The sequence below is a fragment of the Capsicum annuum genome, chromosome 3, assembly GCF_002878395.1.
Source record: "Capsicum annuum cultivar UCD-10X-F1 chromosome 3, UCD10Xv1.1, whole genome shotgun sequence".
Taxonomy (NCBI): domain Eukaryota; kingdom Viridiplantae; phylum Streptophyta; class Magnoliopsida; order Solanales; family Solanaceae; genus Capsicum; species Capsicum annuum.
Genome location: NC_061113.1, coordinates 188,431,997 through 188,452,948, shown reverse-complemented (window position 1 = coordinate 188,452,948; position 20,952 = coordinate 188,431,997). Strand labels below are relative to the sequence as shown.

General features: G+C 36.3%; 1 pseudogene; it reads right to left on the bottom strand.

The window, feature by feature from the left end:
• Positions 1-11,364: 11,364 nt before the first annotated feature.
• Positions 11,365-14,591, bottom strand: LOC107865147 (annotated as a pseudogene).
• Between the last annotated feature and the right edge of the window lie 6,361 nt (positions 14,592-20,952).

Sequence of the window (20,952 nt, the reverse complement as noted above, 5' to 3'; positions counted from 1 at the left end):
ATGTTGACAACTCATTGTACGAGTTGTATGGTATAATTACAGTTCTAGGAACCTAATTCATAGCCAAACCAGTGTGGAATTGGCTGATTTTTGCTCTGAGTACGAGTGACTCACTACAAGTTATAAAACTATGTTACGAGTGGTAGGTCTTAGTCGTAAGTTTTCCAGTGTCTAATCCCTTTGGGTTTTGTCTTGAGTACGACTAGACAATACGATTTGTATGGTTAGGTCACGAGTGGGATCATGGAGTCGTAAGATGGACAGCATATGGGATTCCAACTCACTGTATAGGATACGACTCATGGCTGTGAGTCGTATAATATGGTGACAAGTTGATGGGTCGACTCGTAACCAAAGACGGCTTTTCTATAATTTTTAGTGGGGGTACTTTGGGACATTTCCTACTTAAAACCCTTAAGGCCTTGCATCCCTAAAACACTTTGGGACATTCATTCTACACTTTACAAGATCAAACCATCCTCTTTGCTCTCTCAAAATCCTCTCAAGAAAAATTGGCTAAGGTTTTTCCAAAGTGGCCATCTAAGGGTTCAAGAGTCGATTTCTCTTTGTGAATCTTTGTAATTATGGCATATGATTCTTCCCTCATTTTTAGTTTACTAAAACCATATGCTAAAAATTATTCATAAATCATTAATGGTTGTTATAAAATCAAGGTTGAGGGGTTTGAATACATTTCATTGAATATTATTTTCTATGGTTTAAATTATGATTATGCATGTTTTCACTATGGTTTTGCACATGTGAGTGCATGGGGATGGTGATTTAACTGAAGGGTCATGGTTGAACCCAAAATTTGATGTTTTTTGGCTTTGGTAATGGCATGTCATCAACCTATTTATGAAATTTTTAATGAGAATGATATTGTCACACGTTGAATTATGCTTTTGAACTAAGGCTTTGGCATAACCATGATAATGATTGATACATGGCTCTGTACGGGCCTTGATTGCCATATATTGATTTAAATTGTAACCTCGAGGTTTGGTTGGCTAAATGGGTTCGAGTCCCAAATGTAAAATTAACTTGATGTCCATGTTTGGATAATGGGTTCAAGTCTGAAATGATGAATTATTGTTATGGCATAATGTACGCTTGCAAGTGGGGTTGGTATGATAATACCAATAGGGTGACTATATGTATAATGGGTTAATAAATATTGATGCATGTTAAATGTTTTAAATTGGTCTTAAGAGTGGGGTGTGCAGTCGGGCCATAAAAGTGGAGGTCCGAAGGACTAACACTAGAAACTACTAGCCGGTGCAGGTTTCTAAATGACTGGAGGTTCGAGTCCCCCATATTAGTTATATGAATGGGAGGTTGGAGTCTCCCATATTGTATATATTGGTTCTTAAGTCACCTTAACTATGTCGGGAGGTTCAAATCCCCTATAAAGGTATATACGGATATAGATATTCTCTAGTTTGTGAGGCTACATGCACTGGGGCCCTTCTAACTAGGGGAGAGTTGGGGCCATATAGCCCGTGGGTGCCTTGTTATATGATTGTTATGCTACATAACCCAGGTTAAAGTTTTTGAAGTTCATGCAAAGCCTTGCTCCCTGCCCTAGCATGTGGTATTACATATGTATATGTACCTCATATGATATTATGCATTGAATGTTGTATTGATTTTGAACTGTTATCGTGGCATTATTTTGTTCTTCTATCCCTGAGTTATATGTTATCACTCTAACCACTAACCTTCTTCAGGAGTTGTATCCCCATGTGATGTAGGAACTGGCCAGAGTTCCACATCTCCTGCTCAGTGATTTGGATTTAGGATTAGCTAGCAATTCTGATTGAAATAGTGAGCTTCCATCCTTTGGAAGACCTTAGTTCATATTGTGGTTTCCTTTTTATGTTTTGACTATCGTTTGGACATTGGTTTCGGCTTTTATCGGGGCATGTCCTAACATTTTATTGACCCTCAGTTTGTAGAGGCTTTGTTGGATTACTATGGATTTGGGTAGTTTGGTTAATTATTTGATGATGTATTATTGTCTAGTTACCGGTGGTTGGTACGAACATATCATGAATTAGCATTAGTTTGCGCTATTTTTCATATGTTTGGAATTCATCCAACATTTGGGGATATTGTGTTGGTTTGGTTAAGTGAAGAGAATGATCTCCGATCCACGTAGGACTGGAGATACCTATCACGGCTAGTCCCTCGTTTTGATTGTGAAAAAGGTGGTATTAGATCCAGGTCCATGGTTGATTGGGTGTCCACAAAGCCGTTTCAAGTAGAGTCTCTGTTTTGGGTGTGTAGCATGCCACACTTATAAGAAAGGAGCTATGAGACATTTAGAAATGTTTCCCTTTCTTGTTGTCTTAATTTTGGGCTGAAGAGTCTAAGGTATTGGTCCTCTTTGATTAATCTGTTCATCTTTTTTATCATACCTCCAAGAAGATCTGATGTTCGTGGAACTTCTTTAGTCTCGTCTGAGGGAAATGTGGATGGAGCTCGTCCAACTTCTGGGGTCTAAACCCGATCAAGGGTCACTGCATCTGACAGTCCTCATGGATTCCATCCTGTCCCCACTAATCTGACTCCTGAGGATGAGACTCATACTTAGTCGCTTTAAGGGGAGGTTACTAATGCTGAGTTTCAATGATCCAATAACCAGTGACCCAGTTGATAAAAGGGAGAATGACTGTAAAAGAGTAGCCTTGCAATTTCATTAGTTGTCTAGGTATGCTTCTGAGTTAGTGTCTAGCATGAGGGATAGAATGCATAAGTTTGCTTTTGGATTATCCCTTGAGTAGAATCTTAAGAGTAAGGATGCCTTGCTGAACAAAGACATGGATATCTCTAGATTGGTCGTGTATATCCAGCGGCTCAAAGAGGAGAAAAAAATCAAGCTGGGATTGGTTAGAGCCAGAGTAAGAAATTCCGATATTCAAAATAGGGTGAAGGCCAGCAACAGAGTGGAAAGTGGTATAAGAAGTAGAATTGGGGGAGTCCTAACTCCTATTCGACGACGAGTGCTCCCTACCTAAAGCCATCTGGTGACCAATATTTTTAGGGTGGTAATTCTTGTAGTGCACAACATGCCCAATCTTAGGACTATGGGGCCCTATTATCACCATCCTACCCTCCCTACAGATTCTATGGTCAGCATCATTGTGTTCAATGCGGGAAGGGGAGGAACCTATATTTTATGTGTGGTTAGATCGAACATATATAGCAGGATTGTCCCACTAGATTTACTTTTGGGGAAAACTAGGTTCTTGTTGCCTCTTCATCATCTCCTTCACTAAAGGGTGTTACTTCTGGGTTCGGCACTGGTAGGAATTATCTTAATGATCTCACTACTCATCAGGAGCTCGTGGCATCTCCAGATATCATTACTAGTATGTTCAAACTATTTTCCCATAATGTGTAGTTTTTTCTTGATCTGAGGTCCACCCTTTCTTATGTGACCCCATTTCTGGCGGTGCACTTTGGTTTCGGTCTCGAGTGTATTTTGGACTCCTTTTCTATTTCTACCCTAGTGGATGACTCTTTGATTGCTAGAAGAGACTATAAGTATTATGTGGTATTTGTGGGTGGTTACGAGATTTGGTTGATTTGTTTGAATTAGATATGGTTGATTTCGATGCCATATTAGGGATGGATTGGTTGCACTCGGGCTATGCTTCTCTAGACTGTCGTACCCGTAAGGTCATCTAAAAATATCCTAATGAGTCAGTTATTGAATGGGAGGCTTAAATGTCTAGCACCCAAAGCAAAATTCATATCGTATATTAGAGCTCAAAGATTAATCTCTAAGTTGTGTCTCTACAACTAGTCCGGGTTAAAGATTCTAACTCGGAGGGTCCTTCTTTACATTTCATCTCGGTGTTAAATGAATTTTCTGAGGTCTTCCCTGATGACCTTTCTGGTGTCCCTCCCAATAGGGAGATTGATTTTAGTATTGATCTTATTTTGAACACTCGTCCTATCTCTATTCCGCCGTACAGAATGGCTCTAGCTGAGTTAAAAGAACTTAAGGAAAAATTAAAGGATCTTTCAGACAAGGGTTTCATCTGTCCTAATGTGTCTCTATGGGGTGAACCGATATGATTCATGCATAAAAAGGAAGGGTCCCTTCTGACGTTTATTGATTACCGATAATTGAATAAGGTAATGGTAATGAATAAATACCCTTTTTTGAGGATTGATGATTTGTTTGATCAGCGTCAGGGTGCTAAGTTCTTCTCCAAGATTGATCTTTGATTCGGGTATCATTAGTTAAAGATTAGAGAGGCAGATATCCCTAAGACTGCCTTTCGTACCCGATATGGGCATTTTGAGTTCCTGGTTATCTCTTTTGGATTGACTAATACCCCGATGACATTCATGGACTTAATGAACAAGGTCTTCCATTAATTTCTGGATTTATTCATCATCGTATTCATATATGATATTTTGGTGTACACTAAGAGTGAGGTGGATCATGTTGATCACCACTGCACAGTATTGCAAACCCTTAAAGATTAGCAGTTGTAGGCTAAGTTTTTGAAATGTGAATTATGGTCGAAGGCTAACTTTTCTGGGTCATGTTATTTCTAGTGAAGGGATCATGGTGGATCTGCAGAAGGATGTAGTAGTTAAGAAGTGGCCTAGACCCACGACTCCAATCGATATTCAGAGTTTCTTAGGTTCAACTGGTTACTACAGGAGATTTGTGGAGAGTTTTTCTACTATAGCTGCCCCATTGACTAGGTTAACTCAGAAGAAGGTAAAGTTCTGGTGGTTCTGTTTCGGCTCAAACGCACACGCAAGTGCACATGATCTTACAAGTAATATAGTGATGCAGACAGTCAGATATCGTTCCCACGAGGACTACGCACCTAGAAATTTAACCAACTTTTAGTTTTAGACAAAGAGGTATTAAGTGTTGTAAAGTATCAAGATGATTGAGAAATTGTGAATAAAAATTGTAAATAAATAAGAAATAGTAATTTTTTACAATAGCAAAGCAAGCAACGGTTGTAAACAATAATGATAAGAATTCTAGGTTTGAACCACATCGAACAATTATACAATTCAATCTTCTTATCGCATTCCAGTTGGTTATCGAGTTGTTGATTTGCAAGGTTTATAGTCTAATCTTGGTCTCCCGACCTCAAATCTTCTATCTATTGAATATTGCAACTACAGCTCCCATAGAGATACAAAAATTCATCTAGATTCATAAAGTTGTCTTCTTGCAATTGAACCAAGCAAGGCTTCTAGGTATATCCCTATCCTAGATGCTAATCCAAACCTCTTAGTTCATAAAAAAGATAAGAACCTTGCTCCTTAATTTCTTCGTTCTATCCTACGATTCTCTTCCTAGATTCACATAGGAATATAGATTTATTCTAATGGTGGCCATTCATCAAACTAGTAAGCTAAAAAAAATTAAGAACAACTCATACGATAATTCAACAAGAAATTATGATAAAGAAGATTAAAGATTACTCATGTTCTTGGCCTCAACCCCAGAACAAGGGTGTTTAGCCACTCGTGTTTGAATTTAACATCCGAAATAAGCAATTAATCATATCCAAAATTAATCTTGAAGTGAAGAAGTTCAAAAGAATGTCTAAGAACCCTAAGAGAGAGAATTTTATGCTTTTCCGCCATTGCAATGCTTGCCAAAAAGTTATTTAATTTGTGTTCACGTTTTCCTTATATAGATGGTCAAAAATAGCATGTACGGGAATAACCGACACGTTGTTACACTTATCACGTCGATTAGGCCAATGCGTCGCGAGCCTATAGCATTGAGGATGCCATTGCGTTGCATTAACTATCATGCTGAGTAACAATACAACGCATTGCTATCACGTCGATTCTGTGGAACTTCAGTTCAAAATTTTGGCTAAGTCACAAATCATCAGGATCAACGCGATGCGACGGATATAGCATAGTGTTACTGGAATTGCACACTAAAAAATTGGTCAAGTCATAAATCAATTTCTTTTTAGCTGCTTTCTTCTATTCTTGCTCCAGTGTGTCTATACATGCTCTTGGACTCAATAAAAATGGTCTTTCATATCAACATAATTAATTCCACACCATCAATCACCAATTTCTTCATAATATGTGTCTAATTTTTTGTCCAAATCCATAAGAAATTTACCCTGCATTACTAATCATATCGATTAGATACAAAACACAATTTAGGCTCAAATGCAATAAGATTAATGCATTTTTTCTATTAAAACAAGTCCAAATATGGATAGATATCGGTATTTAGACATATAAATATGCCCAAGATCACCACCCCATACTTAAAACCTTGTTCGTCCTCGAACAATTTCACGCAACTCAATCAATCAATCTTCATATCAGAACATAAGAGTTATGCTAGCATTAGGCACTTACACAACAATGACTTTTCTTCTAAAAACATGTTAAATCCCTTTTGTGCACATACACAATTTTTTTCAAACCTCATTATCTCAATGGTGACACCCGATTTGTTGGGAAACTTAATCAAATCACTCAATCAAACAACGCAATAAGTAATCTGGACTTTCATCCGCATGCACCATCACAACAACAAAATTACCCCATACTACTCATAGTTTTTCAATATTTCTCATGAGGGGAACATCAAAATTCAATCACTCACTCTCAACAAAAAAAATTCATATATGATAGATAATGAACCATAAGCTTTCCCTTAGTGTAATACTCCACTAATAGTCAGATGTTGAAATGTAGGATCAAATAGGTTTTTCATGGTTGTAATGTAGGCTAAGGGATGGGTAGGAACTATTTAGGAGAATAGTGACTTATCTTCCCTATGAGCTTTAATACATCTCAATCTACAATAAAAACCACACTTTATCAACCCAATTTCCACTTTATTATTTCCAAACATCATTTGTTTCACCCCAACTCTCATTAAGCCCTGAAAATAAACTATGGTAGGAGTATATATATTTCTTTTTCATCACTATTCACCTTTCATCTATGTTCTATACCCATTTACTGCTACACACCCCTATAATATCCACCCTTTACCTAAGCTATTTACCTCAGTTGAGGTGCACAATGTCTAAGACGAACCAGGGCCAAAACAGGTTTATTGTACCAAAAATTAGGCTACAAAAACTGAAATTTCTTTCAAATTTTCTATAACTACTAACCATCACAATTAAACACACAAATAACGATTCTTTAGGGCTTTACTTTCACCTTTTTTCTAATACAATTTCACACTCCCTACTCATTTAGTCATCTACACTAAAGCGCTTGGGAGTTATGGATCAAATCAAGGTCTACCAAAGAAAAGATTAGGCTACATCTGAGGCTAGCAAAGAAATTAGGCTATAGTCTCAATGGGGCTAACTAGGGATATACATAAGGGTAGGTAAAGAAAGTCCTTACAATTCGGCTAACAAAGACATGCCTAAATCAATTCCTACACCCAACATCCTTTATTTCTCTTTGTAAACACACCGGGTGAGTTCTAAACCTTCTTATATATGTAGAATACAAGCAAACACTCTCCACTACTAGAAATTACCCCTATGGTGACGGTTGCAAAATTGTTACAATAGACAGAAAAACTATTGCCATAGCTTTACCGCAATGGTTCAGCAAGCGCCCTATAGGCGGGTGTTGCAATAGGTCTATGGCAATGGTTTATGTGATGGTTTTCTGAACCATCGCCATAGGTCAAGCTATGGTGACGGTTTTAGACAGCCGTCACCATATCTTGACCTATGGCAATAGTTATTTTTTCACTTATTGAGATGCCTATTTTCATCTATTGCAACGGTTACTACCCGTTGTAATAGAAGCTATTGCAATAACATTAAATCATTTCAATAACATCTATTGTGACACTTTTGTCATTCTGTAGCAATACTTTTAAACTACCTATTGCAACGGTTTATTGATCTATTGCAACGATTGTTTCCACATGTTATTAAATTGAAATGATTTATATAAAATAGTCACTTGTATTAATGTAAATTTTTATTTACATACATAAAAAAAGTATAACACAATATGTAAACATCACAAATTAGAAAGTATACATGAATATAATACTATCTACATACAAAAAAATGTTTGGGGTCCAAACACTCCTTATGGACAACAAAGAGCACTACTCATAAGCACAATGAAGTAAACTTCCTACCTACTGCTTTAACACATTCTGAATAGCATATGTGGTCAACCTAAAACAACTAATACTTCAAAGGAGCTTTACCAGACTATTACACTACAAGGCCTTTGAAGATCCACGACTTAGTCATCTTTGCAATATGTTACAAATGTTGTTGAACCTCCATTTTGTACACCATTGGCATTTGAAGCTTCCTTTAACTGTGGAAACACAACATCATCAGCTAAAATTCATACTCCATTCTGGCAAAGAAGTACGGATTCAAAAATAAACATTAACTAATAGCACGCTGTATTAAAACAAAAATAAATATAATAGCACGCTGAAAGAAACAAAGCAAACACATGTCAAATCATTACTATTTATTAAGGGTAGCAATCCTAATCTTACAAATATGTAGCAGAAGTTTGTAAAGAAAATATTTAAGTAGTGGGAGCATTAATAATAGCCTCTTTAGCTATAGGCAAAGATGCCAAAATGCTAAAATGCTTATGCACAAGAAAGCTTACTAGATTATCCCTTTTATTCATCATTATCTCCATAGTCGTGGTGGTCTCTCTTATAAAGCATTGTCTGCTGTTAAAGGGGGGAAAAGAAAGGTTTTAATGGTTGCCAAACTTGGAAAATATTAATCACTGAATTTCATTTAAAAAAGATTGGCATAGGATGGTTTATTGAATCTTTACTTGTTTTCCATCTCTAGGTAATATTTAAGAAACTAAAAAAGAATATCACAAAGTTAAAGGTAAACACAGAAGTATCAACACTATAGGGGCAGCATTAATTTGTACATCAGTGCTAGTATGTGATCAGATGCAACAGAATTAATATGCGCAAGTATATGATTTGATGCATCAGATACAACTACTTCGCTTTAAGGAATAGCTCAGGAGCACCTACGTGCTGTTGGAAATGAAGAAAAAAACAATCAGAAGGAAAAGCCAGAAGGCCATTAAAGAAGAAACAACTTTACTTACAAAACTAGAGAACGCAAACTAATCATAATTTGTTAATGGAAAGGGTAATGTACCTTTATAGAAATTCCATAACTTAGATTATAAGCCTCAGGAATTTTCTCATGCCAATTACTTCTAACTGGCAAGGGATGACCATCAGTTGTAAATATGTAATTTTGATTCAGGAGAAATGATCCATCAAAAAGTAGATACAAATACTTCCCCCAGAAAAAATTAGACAAAAAATTATATTTCTATAAGTACATGGATGATCAATCATATCAGGAGGGACACTTTACCAAACATTAGTCAGCTTCCATACTATACGCTTTGCACGATAAGATGAAGATACAAAAAGACTTATGTTTTAGAAGGAAGAAACTATCCTGATGGTCTTCTAATTGCATTATAGTCATATCCCTAACACTGGCAAAGCCACCTTTAACTCTTGTATGTACATTCAAAGAATTCATCATTGATTCACCCACTTCTATATACCATAGATTTGTTAATGAGAAAACTACTATATTAGTTAAGTTTCGAGAAAAGGATGTTTTTCAAAAAAAAAAAGTTACAAGCTTAACATGGCTATTTTGAAGACCCCAAAATTATGACTGTAAAATTTAAAAAGAAAAGTGACACACCTTTGGTTGCTTGGAATAGGTAAAATGTGGATTCTTCCTATTCAAGACGTAACGGATAGTATTTTTCAGTAGGATGCAACATTTGATGGTCCAGCAGATACCTAAATTATTGAAAAGGATACTATAAGATAAAGTGAAAAACAACAATCACAGTAAAACCAATTATGCCAAAGCTAGCTGATTGCATGGAAAGCAGAGGAGGAAGCAGGAAAAAAGACACAGAGAATAAAGGAAAGAATGGAGGAGAAACATCTTTACCTTTTTGGAAGAACTCTATATTTCTTCCAAACCTTGAAACATTTACGATGTGATGAATCAGCTACCTCTATATCCCCAACAAGAACCTAAAACCGAAAAAACCACGTTGGTTTATTGGTTACCACTTTACGGTTTTCCTTAGGGTAGGAAACCAGTAGTAGCATATAAAGAAAATGGAGGTGGCAGAAACTAGTCACACGAGGCCATAACATTGTGTTAGGAAGTTAAAGGAAAAAGGACAAACATAGAAGAGAAATTTATAAATCCCTTTGACTTGTTTGGGCTTTAAACAGACAGAAAGAAATTGAAAAAATAATAAGATTAAACTAGTACATTCTTTCCTCTTCATCATTTATTAATGGAATAACAAGGACACAAGATGTATAAAAGCTAAGCTAGAAATTACTTGGTCATTTCAACTTCTTAATTTCCTCATTGCATTGAGTTTATCCACCTTTCAATTTACTCATAATATCCAAGCAAAGATATAAAATTATGAAATGAGAAGGTTAAATGAACAACTACCCTTCATTCTATAAATAACAAGAAGAAAAATGTAAAGAGTTATTGAAAACTAAAGCAAAATGGTTTGCTTTGGTTAAAGTGGAACTGAAATACTGTTACATGAGGCCTCTAACAAGAAAGCTTAAGACTAGATATGGAAGTAAACCAGCAAAGTATGTAAACACTAGTCTATATATCAAAACCTTAACGACAAGCTAATATTGAAGTTCTAAATCTATTTTTAAATTATCGCACAAAGTAATGACTGCGGGGACTACCACAATCATGTCTACTTATCACTATGATATAGGAAGTTGTCGGTCCAATTTGCATACCATATCGAGTAATACAATCTTCAACCCATACTTCTTCTCTCAAAAATACCAATATTGTCAATATTCCACGTAGTCATAACAAGAAATCTCTCATACCAATATGGGTAACTGAACCAGAAGAGTGGAGAAGCTAATAAGCAATTCCTATAAATCCATTGTTCCTCAATCAAGATGCTTCTATATTCTATGTTGCTAGATCTCTCCAAAAACGTTGTCACACCCATGTCGGATTCACCAAAAATGCCATACTTTTGGAGTATCCGACACGCACCTAAAGACATTTTTGAAGAGTCTGAGCAACATAGTATATGTCTATAAATCACAAAGTAAAATAACAAGAATGAGGTAACTCCATCAAAATGAAAATTTTCCAGTGAGATAAGAACTCACATACTACATTGTTGTCCTTGTTAAGTTTACCTTAGAATTGAGAGCAAATGAAGTAGTTCCACGTTTGTGAGGATCTATTGAAAGAAGTGTTTAAATAAGGTTTACAACACTTTTAAGTAATTCTTTACATCTATCTCGAAGTGTACTATCATGGTTGCTTGGGCTTAAATATAGTTGCAAATGGAAGTTTATACTTTTTCCAGTAATCATCGGTAGGGGAACCGTAAAGCTTGAAAACTTTATGTCGTTCCTGAACCTGCAGGATTGACAAAATAAGAATCTTTTCACAATTAACAAGAAACAGTGAATTACTAGGCATTCAATAGAGAAGAATGATTTTGGGAGGCTTCAGAGTCATTTTAATTTTGCACTATAATCACCCATGGCCCATTTCTAAAACATATTCAAAGAGATGTGAGATAAATACACAAAGTTTGATTGAAGTTATTTGGAAACTACTGACCTCGGTCCTCCCTTTTAGGAGGAGCCTTTTGAAAAAGAGTTCTATAATGACGCAACCAATGCTCCATAAGTCCACAGTGACCCCATAACTCGTTGATCCTAAAAGAAGTTTAGAAGGCCGAACCATAATGTAACCACATGACTGGTCAGTGGTTCGTTGTGCCTTGAACTTAGGAAATTCGCAATTCCAAAATCTGCTATTTTCAGAAATCCTTCATTGTTAACCAAAATGTTGGAGACTTTAATATCCCGATGCATTATCCATCGTGAATGGCAGTGCTCTAAGCCACTCAGTAACTATGGCATGTAGCACTTTATCTACTTCCATACAAAAAGTAAATTCAATAAACAAATAGAATCTTCTTCCATTTTTATTTGCAAGACAAGATACACTCAAACAGTGATCTAACACAAAATTTAGTGTTAAGACACATCGTCAAAGATGCACCAACCTACACTAAATTTGATGTTAGGGCATGATAATAATCCGAATAGATCATGTTCCATATACTCAAAATAAGTAAATGCCATATGATAACCGAGAAGTGATAATCCCTTCCAGCTTTACGATGTTTGGATGGTCAAGTTTGTAGAGAATTATAATTTCTCATGCCATAAATCTTACACTATCTGGTTGGAAATTGTCAAATCTGAACTTCTTTAGGGAAATTATTTTACTATTTTCAATGTCACGTGCTCGGTAAACACTGCTATATGTACCTTGTCCAATCTATAGATATTGAAAGACGAAAGAATCTTCGTAAGAAGAAAATAATTTACATTAATAGGCCAATAATATACAATTAAAATTACCAGACAAAGAAAATATTAAACTAAGCAACCAAGGCCAAAATATGAGGTTAAATTCCTCAATATAAAGTCATAAACCATATCAACTAAATCGCAGCTCAGATTCAAATCTCTCTCTTATTAGCTTCCTTACATGATTAATTCCAGTAAAATACAAGACCATGACTTGAAGTAATACCTAATTTATAAAACTTTTTATACTACATATACACATGAAAACAAATTTGTAAAATGATAAGTTATCAAAAGATATTCTTTTTAAAAAGTATTATCGAAAACTATTTGCACTTGTCGTGACTAATGCAGTCTTTGCTCAGGATTTGAAGTTATTTTATCATTTTTCGAGTTCTAGAGCTCAATTTGAGGTGATCTCTGAGGCTTAGAAAATCATTATTGTTGAAAAATTTATGTGATACAAGGAAAAAGAATCATTTTTTTCTTTTACAACATTGTGATTCCCGTTGAAACAATAAACTTTCATAGCTAAAAATTGATTACCTTTTCTAATTTCTAGAACATGTTTGATTTAAGAGGAATCCATCCATCAACTGTTTCACGGGCAACGACAGTCAACCAAATAGGCCATCCAGCAGCTAAATGTTCACCTTTAGTTAACCTTCCAAATTTGATGCTAAAAGGAGCACCTTTTTGGTCAGAATTTCCCTTCTTAGAAGCTCTCAATTTTCCCAAAAATATTTGGACTAAATCCTCTCCCACTTTCTCAGAAATTGGAGCTATAAATTCACCCCCAAAAGAAATAGGTATTTGATTGATGAGAAATGAATTACAGCTCCATCACTCCATTTCTGTCTCCTTTACTCCTTTACAACAATAATGGAAATTACAATGATGGGAATTAAAGACCCTAGTTTAAAGAAATTAAAACGATTGTACTCACAGCCAATTCAAACCCAAAAGAAATAGGTATTTGATTGATGAGAAATGGGTATTTGATTGATTAAGAAATGAGTTTTTGTCGATGAGGAAGGGATAGAGTGAAAGCATTTTTAGGAGAAAAAAAGAGGGTTTCGATATTAATTTATTTTGGCGGACTTCTATTAAATATTTTAGGGGACTTAATAAGTGATGCAATAGATGTTTTTTTTCACTAAGTGTTGCCATAGATGCTTCTATGGCAACAGTTTTAAAAAGTGTTGCTATACATATATCTATTGCAACGGTTTATTTTCAGTAGCAATGATTATAATACTAATAGAACAATTATTTGTGGAAACGGTTCAAACCGTTGCTATAGGTATTCTATGGAAACGAATTTGCAAGCGTCGCTAAAAAGTCTGTTGCCATAGGCCCAATTTCTGGTAGTGCTCACACTCATGGTGCATGTTGGGAATCAAGTTAGATCCTTAAGGTTCCTGATCTTGTTATTTGTCAAATTCAAATTTAAGCCAAAAAATCATATTACACCAATTAAGATTTAGCATCTAAAAATAACACATTTTTCCTTTTGTTTCAGAACAACTTAGTTCGAAGTCACTATAAGAATTGCCCAACACAAACTACTTCTCACAAGTCGTAATTGTGTTCTCATCACTTTCTCAGCTTGTAAAGATGAACTCCCCTTAGGACAGATTTCATCCATCTATCATAAGGGAGGACAACTAACTATGACGAAGAAAAAACAAGAATTGCCAAAGAGGGCAAAAATAAATACTTTAAACTAAAATTGCTAAGAAGAGTGAAAATAAATACTTTAAACTAAAAGAAATCTTACTAACTATTACATCCAAACAACAAAATAAAACATCCAAAAACAAAAATAAAGGTGAATCTTTCCAAACCAACATAAACCACAAAAAAAGATAAGAAATGAGAATATTCCGCCCCACCCCACACTTAAAAAGTAGCATTGTCCTAGTGCTTGCAAAATAAGCATAGAATGTAGTGGGGAAGGACTCCCTGGTCACATGTCATCCCCATTATCTATGTCAGTATCCGACTCTCCCGCTTCTGAATCTAACTCATCACCAGCATCTGACTCTTCAGAATCATCATCTGAATTCAACTGCCTTAGCTCCTCGTCCGTTGGGACGTCATCATCAATAGGCTCAACAAAATTAGGACCTATCCTCAGCATAGTCTAGGTATGATGCTCGAGTGGATAATCCTACTCTACCACTCGAATCTTCTGCTCAGTAGTAGATCACCTACCTATCCTCAACTACAACATCTGAAGCCTATACATAAAAGCAATGATCTCATCGTTCTGAGCCTGGCGCTCGGGCATAGTCAACGTATTACCATAAGGTGAACTCCCCTTAGTACGGGACAAATCTAATAAACTAGTGTTTATAGTTGGTCTATAATCACTATCCTTCTCCTCTACACCATGCTCCCGTAGAAACCGTGTCAGTAATCCACCAAATCCATAATGGCGAGTTCCCTAAAATCGCATTTTCCTCATAGCTGAAAAGATGACTACACCCACATTCACATTAACATCATCACGCATAAAGGAATAAATGATACATACCCTATCTCGTGTCACTTCAATCATATGTGTCACGTGGATAAGGAAAGCATAAAGATCTTGGCCCATAAACAGGCCTCCCTGTTCAAATGAGAAAAGAGGAGGGAGACATGAGTACTATTTTCCCTATGACGCTTTCATCAGGCCGTCGAACGATTGTCACATAATACATATCAAATGTGTTGATAGGGTGGCTCAACATTCATCAACTTCAATGGCTCAGAATCAACCTCGGGCATACCTAGGACAACATTCAACGTGTTAGCAGTAAATGTGACCACCTTACCCCTTATCTAAACTAGAGAATCCCTATGGCTCGGGACTTTATTTTCTTAGAATTTGTAAACAAGGCTAAGATTTCATTCTGTGGGCTACTCAAATAAGAATTGCATATGTAGTGTCTCTAGTCAGCGTACTATACTTGGGAACTCTTTCATCAAGCCAAGTCGGTCAAAGAACTGATCAGCTGAGTATTTAGACTCCTTGTGTAATGAGTACCATTTCTTTCTTACTTCCATAACTCCTTTATTTACATACCTCCTAAACTGCCCATATAGAATAGATGAGGGTTGGGGTATACGATCCACTGGTGCTATCGTACTTCTTTTTCATCCGGACTCAGAGGATTTTGCCTCAGCCTTACCTTTTCTTGGTTGGCTAGACATTTCACCTATTAATTACAATGGTCAACAAACACATCAAAACACTGCACCTTGGTTAAACTAGCTAACACTAAGTGTGAAATCCACCCCACACTTAGTTGCTAGCACTAGTGCATGAGTAAGTAAACCAGAGTACTCAGACTTCCCCTGTTCAACATACACTTAGCATAATAGTTTAGTCTACATCAATCAATCATACATTCTTCCCATTGTTCCTCTCATAGCAGTGGCCATCAACTACTTATCACAAAAAACTGAATGAACTAACAACATTAGTATCTCTACAGAACACACAGCCATTCACTAACATATTCTCCTTCTTCAATAATCTCAAATACATGCATTCAACATGTCAAACATAAACTCAAGTCAATGGCACTTAATTCAATAATTTATAGCTACCACTAAGGTGGTGTGAGATTAGGATCCACCCCACACTTAGTTTCCATCATGTAGTGTACGTTAATATCCCAACTTTGTTCAAATTCATTTCATGGTGCAGCAAAATAACTCATTTGCATATCAATGAATAACATGTATGATCATCCTTACTCCATAAAACAACTTAAGGCGCATTTTATTTTTTTAACCAAATCAAGCCAACAAGCAATCATATTTTGTCCCAAATCTTTATCAACCACACAAATGGACGCCTAAGAACTATAGTACGACAAAGCAATAATAACATACCACCATTTTGGACCACAAGATGCAAAAACTACATGTCAACCATACTTCCTTCAAACTAACATTTATGCACCTAGTGAGATATGAGTTCACGTATCACATCATCACAATCACTCTACCCGTATATTAACTAATTGATTTATCATCACAAATACACCTATATAGGGAAACAACTGCACAAATTAAAGAACTAACTAGCATTTACATCACTGAATGTGCAATAGTTAAAGCTTGTAATTTCGAAAGTGAACTTCATATCATCATGGCATGAATCAAACTAATTCTCCATGAATCAACTTTAGTTATCATGTTTGTGAGACCAGAACAAATAAAAATAAAGAACTTACCTTTGGTTATGAAGTACAAGATGAAGCAAGAGGCTTGTTCTTGTTACCAGGAGAGAACACAATTTAAAGAAAATAATTTACGCTTAAGGGATTTTAGGGCGGTGGCTAGGGTTTCTAAGAAAGGGGTAAATGAGAGCGTGAAGGGGTATTATAAAGGTTACCAATCTGGGGCAGCCGACGCATAGCATTAGTGAAAGCATCGGCAGGCGATGCGACACAACATTATCATGTTGATCCACTGGAATTGTTATTTAAAAATTTTTCTAAGTGTTTGATTTTTGATAATCGATGTGATGTGATAGAAAACGCAATGATGGTCAACGCGACACGATGTAATCACATTGAGCCACTGGAATTATTGCCCCCTTGAAATTTATCTAAGTATTGGGCATGAGCATGGGGACACGAAACGATGGGTAACACATTGGGCTACTGGAATTTACCCTCAAAATTTTTTCTAAGGCAAAATTTTATTATTTTGGGGGAAATATTTTATTCCCCCTTACCTTTTTCACCTCATAGCCTGATATCACTTACTCCAGGGCCCTTAATTGAAATTATCCACCATCAAACTTCTCATTCCTGTACTTCAATAAAAATAACAAACTATGTTAGATAAAGTAGGTTTTCTCCCACTCAGCGATTTAGTTTTGGTCGTGGCATAAGTCATTTTTTTGTATTTTTGATACCTTTTTCTTTCCTAACAACTAAAATGAAAAAGAACTACTCTTGTTACATTACATTCATGGGTTGCCTCCCACGCTGCACCTTATTTTATATCATCGTACGACTCAACTCAGCCTCACTTATCCGCCAAGGTGATAGACACATTGTGGTTATCGTCATGATTTTCCCAATAATTCTTTACACGTTGTCCATTCACCAAAAATATTTTAGTCTTCTCTTTATTCCACAGTTCAACAGCTCCATGAGGCGTTATTCACACTACCTCAAATGGTCTAGACGTTGTCCATTCACATCGTCTGCGTGAATAATAACTTTGGTGCCCACCAAGTACGCTCTAAATTTATCGAATGCATAAACCGCCGCTAATATCTCTTTTTCAATGATTGTATAATTCATCTGGGCATCATTCAAGACTTTACTAGCATAACAAATAGAGAAAAATATCTTGTCTTTCTTTGCCCCAAAACTACTCCAACAGTCATGTCACTGGCATCACACATCAATTCAAATGGTAACTCCCAATCTGGAGAAATCAAAATAGGAGCTTCTATTAGCTTTCTTTAACTTCTCAAAAGCTTTTTGACATTCTTCCCCAAAATCAAATTTGGCCTCTTTTTCTAGCAATTTACACATCGAGCTTGCAATCTTTGAAAAGTCCTGAATAAAACACCTATAGAAACCTATATGCCCCAAGAATCTTTGCACCCTCTTGACTGTTACTGGATGTGACAGCTTTTCAATTACTTCAATTTTGGCTCTATATGCTTCCAGTTGTTTACATGACACTTTATGGCCAAGGACTATTCCTTTCTTTACCAAAAAGTGGCAATTTTCCCAATTCAGCATCAAATTTATCTCTTCACATTGAGCTAGGACTCGATCAACATTCTGCAACCATTTATCAGAATTATCATAAATAGAGAAATAGTCCATGAATACCTCGACAAATTCTTCAACCATGTCATAGAATATTTCCATCATGCATCTTTAAAATGTTGCATATGTATTACAGAGGCCAAAAGGCAGTGTTCGAATGCATATATGCCATACGGATAAGAAAAAGTAGCCTTCTCGTGATCATCAGATGCAATGGTGATCTGATTATATCCCGAGTAACCATAAAGAAAACAATAATACTCCTACACTGCCAACCTATCTAATACCTGATCTATGAATAGGATAGGATAGTGGTCTTATCAGTGGCTTCATTTAGCATCCGATAATCTATACAGATTCTCTATCCAGTCACCATGCGAGTGGGAATTAACTCATTTGCTTCATTAATAGCCATGGTCATCCTACTTTTCTTTGGGATGCAATGTATTGGGCTTACCTACTTGCTGTCTGAAATTAGATAAATAATACCATCATCGAGCCACTTGATGACCTCTTTTTGCACCACGTCTTTCATTATTGGATTCAACCTACGATGTTGTTATACCCTTGGTTTGAAACCTTCTTCCATGTATATCTTGTGCATGCAAAAACTAAATTTATCCCTGTAATGTCAGACATCTACAACCCAATCGCCTTCTTCCTTTTTTTCAAGACTATCATTGATTTCTTTACCTACATATCAGATAGGTAAGATATCATTATCACCAAGGTAAACATATTTGAAGTGAGGAGGAAGAACCTTAAGCTCCAATTTTGGAGCTTCATTAATTGAAGCTTTAGGGGATAGGCCAATTGGCCTGCTCAATGGCTCAAAAGGAATCTTTTGCATTTCAACCACCGCCAAATCCATGACTTGGGCTAATTCCAATGCCTCTACATCTCCATAAAGATCATGACCCACTAAAGCTTGCTCTAATGGATCATCTAACAACAACAGCCTATGATCAGACTCAAGGTCTATAATGGATATAGCAGACAACTCCTCATATATAGCTGGCAATTTCAATGTCTTGTACACATCAAAAACCTCCACTTTGTCAAGCTCTCTCATTGTCATCTTCTCTGCTGCTATATCAATTAATGACTGCCTTATTGCTAGGAAGCGGCATCCCAAACTAAATAGAACAACTGGATCAGCTTCAAAGTCAAGAATCACAAAGTCCACCAAAAAGATTAGTGATCCCACTTGCACCTAGACATCTTCAATAATTCCATCTAGCCTTGCAAGGGACCTATCTTTCAACTAGAAAATAATAGTGGTGGGTCTGGAACTCCTAAGACCTATCTTTCGGTACCAAGATATGGGCATAATATTATGATAGCCCCTAAGTCACACAATCAACGAGCACTGATGGTCTATCCAATAGTGATCTATAAAGTAAAACTACCTGGATCCTTTAGCTTTATAGGTAGTTTGTTTTGCATCTTGGATGTGCACTCCTCAGTAAGTTCAACTATAGCATAATCTGCCAATCGGTTCTTGTTTGCCACTATGTCCTTTAGGTATTTTGTATATTTTGAAACACTCTGATGAATATCAACAAGAAAAAGACTCACTTGAACCTACTTTAGAAGATCCAAAAATTTCTTGTAAATGGCCTCCTCTTGATGCTTCCTATGTCTTTGAGGGAATGGTAGAGGTAGAGTCTCCTTTGCCACATTAGTTTTATCACTTGTAGCTTTTTCCTTGATCCTCTTCTCCTCATTAGCCTTAAGATCATCATCATCGGCTATGGGACTAACCTGCTCAGGTACCGCCTTCTTTAACTGCAACCCACTCCTTGTTGTAACTATATTTACCTATTTTGTATTTTCCTCTGTATCTCTAGGTAAGCCTCCTTAAGGTCTTGTATGTTGTGCTCCTGCCATCTGTCTGAGTTTCAACTCCAAATTTCAAGTAACCAACTATTGACTCTTCAACTCTGCTGCAAACTATAGTTGTTGACTCTTTACTTCTACTACAAACTGCCTTGATTAGCTAAAGACTGCTTCATTATCTCCTCCATATTACTTGTTTGAGTAGTAGGCTGATTATTCTGAACCTGCTATTGATTCTGTTGTACTGGACCCTTATACTGATTATTATTTTGTACCTAATTTCCACCTTATAAGAAATTGGGATGGTTTCTTCAGTTGGTATTATACGTATTACCAAAATTCTATTGTCCCTGATAATTTGCACTCCCCATATAATTAACAGAATTTGGAGTAGCAGTACAAGCATCTATTGTGTGCTCACTACTTCCACAAACCTCACACTAAGAAATTGCCAGTTGGACTGCATTTTCTATAGCTGTTGCTTGAGGAACCCTCAACTTTATGTTATTAAGCTGAGTAACCATATGATTTTGCATTACAGCAATCTGCGCTGATAATGCAGTAAACTAGTCTACCTCTAATACCCTTGTAACTTTCGTAGGAGCACTCCTCAAGTCATCATGCCATTCAGGATTCCCTTGTGAAATTTGATTCAACAATGTGTACAATTCATCACAAGTTTTCTCAAGAGCTTGTCTACCTGCTGCTGAATCTAAGAGAATCTTGGTATTTGGGTCCAACCCCTCAATGAAAGTATGAACAAGAACATCATTAGACTGGTGATGGTGAGGGTAATTTCTAAGCATACTCTTAAATCTCTCCCTAGCTTGGTATAGATTCTCTCCTTTCTTTCTGAAACTCAGAATATTA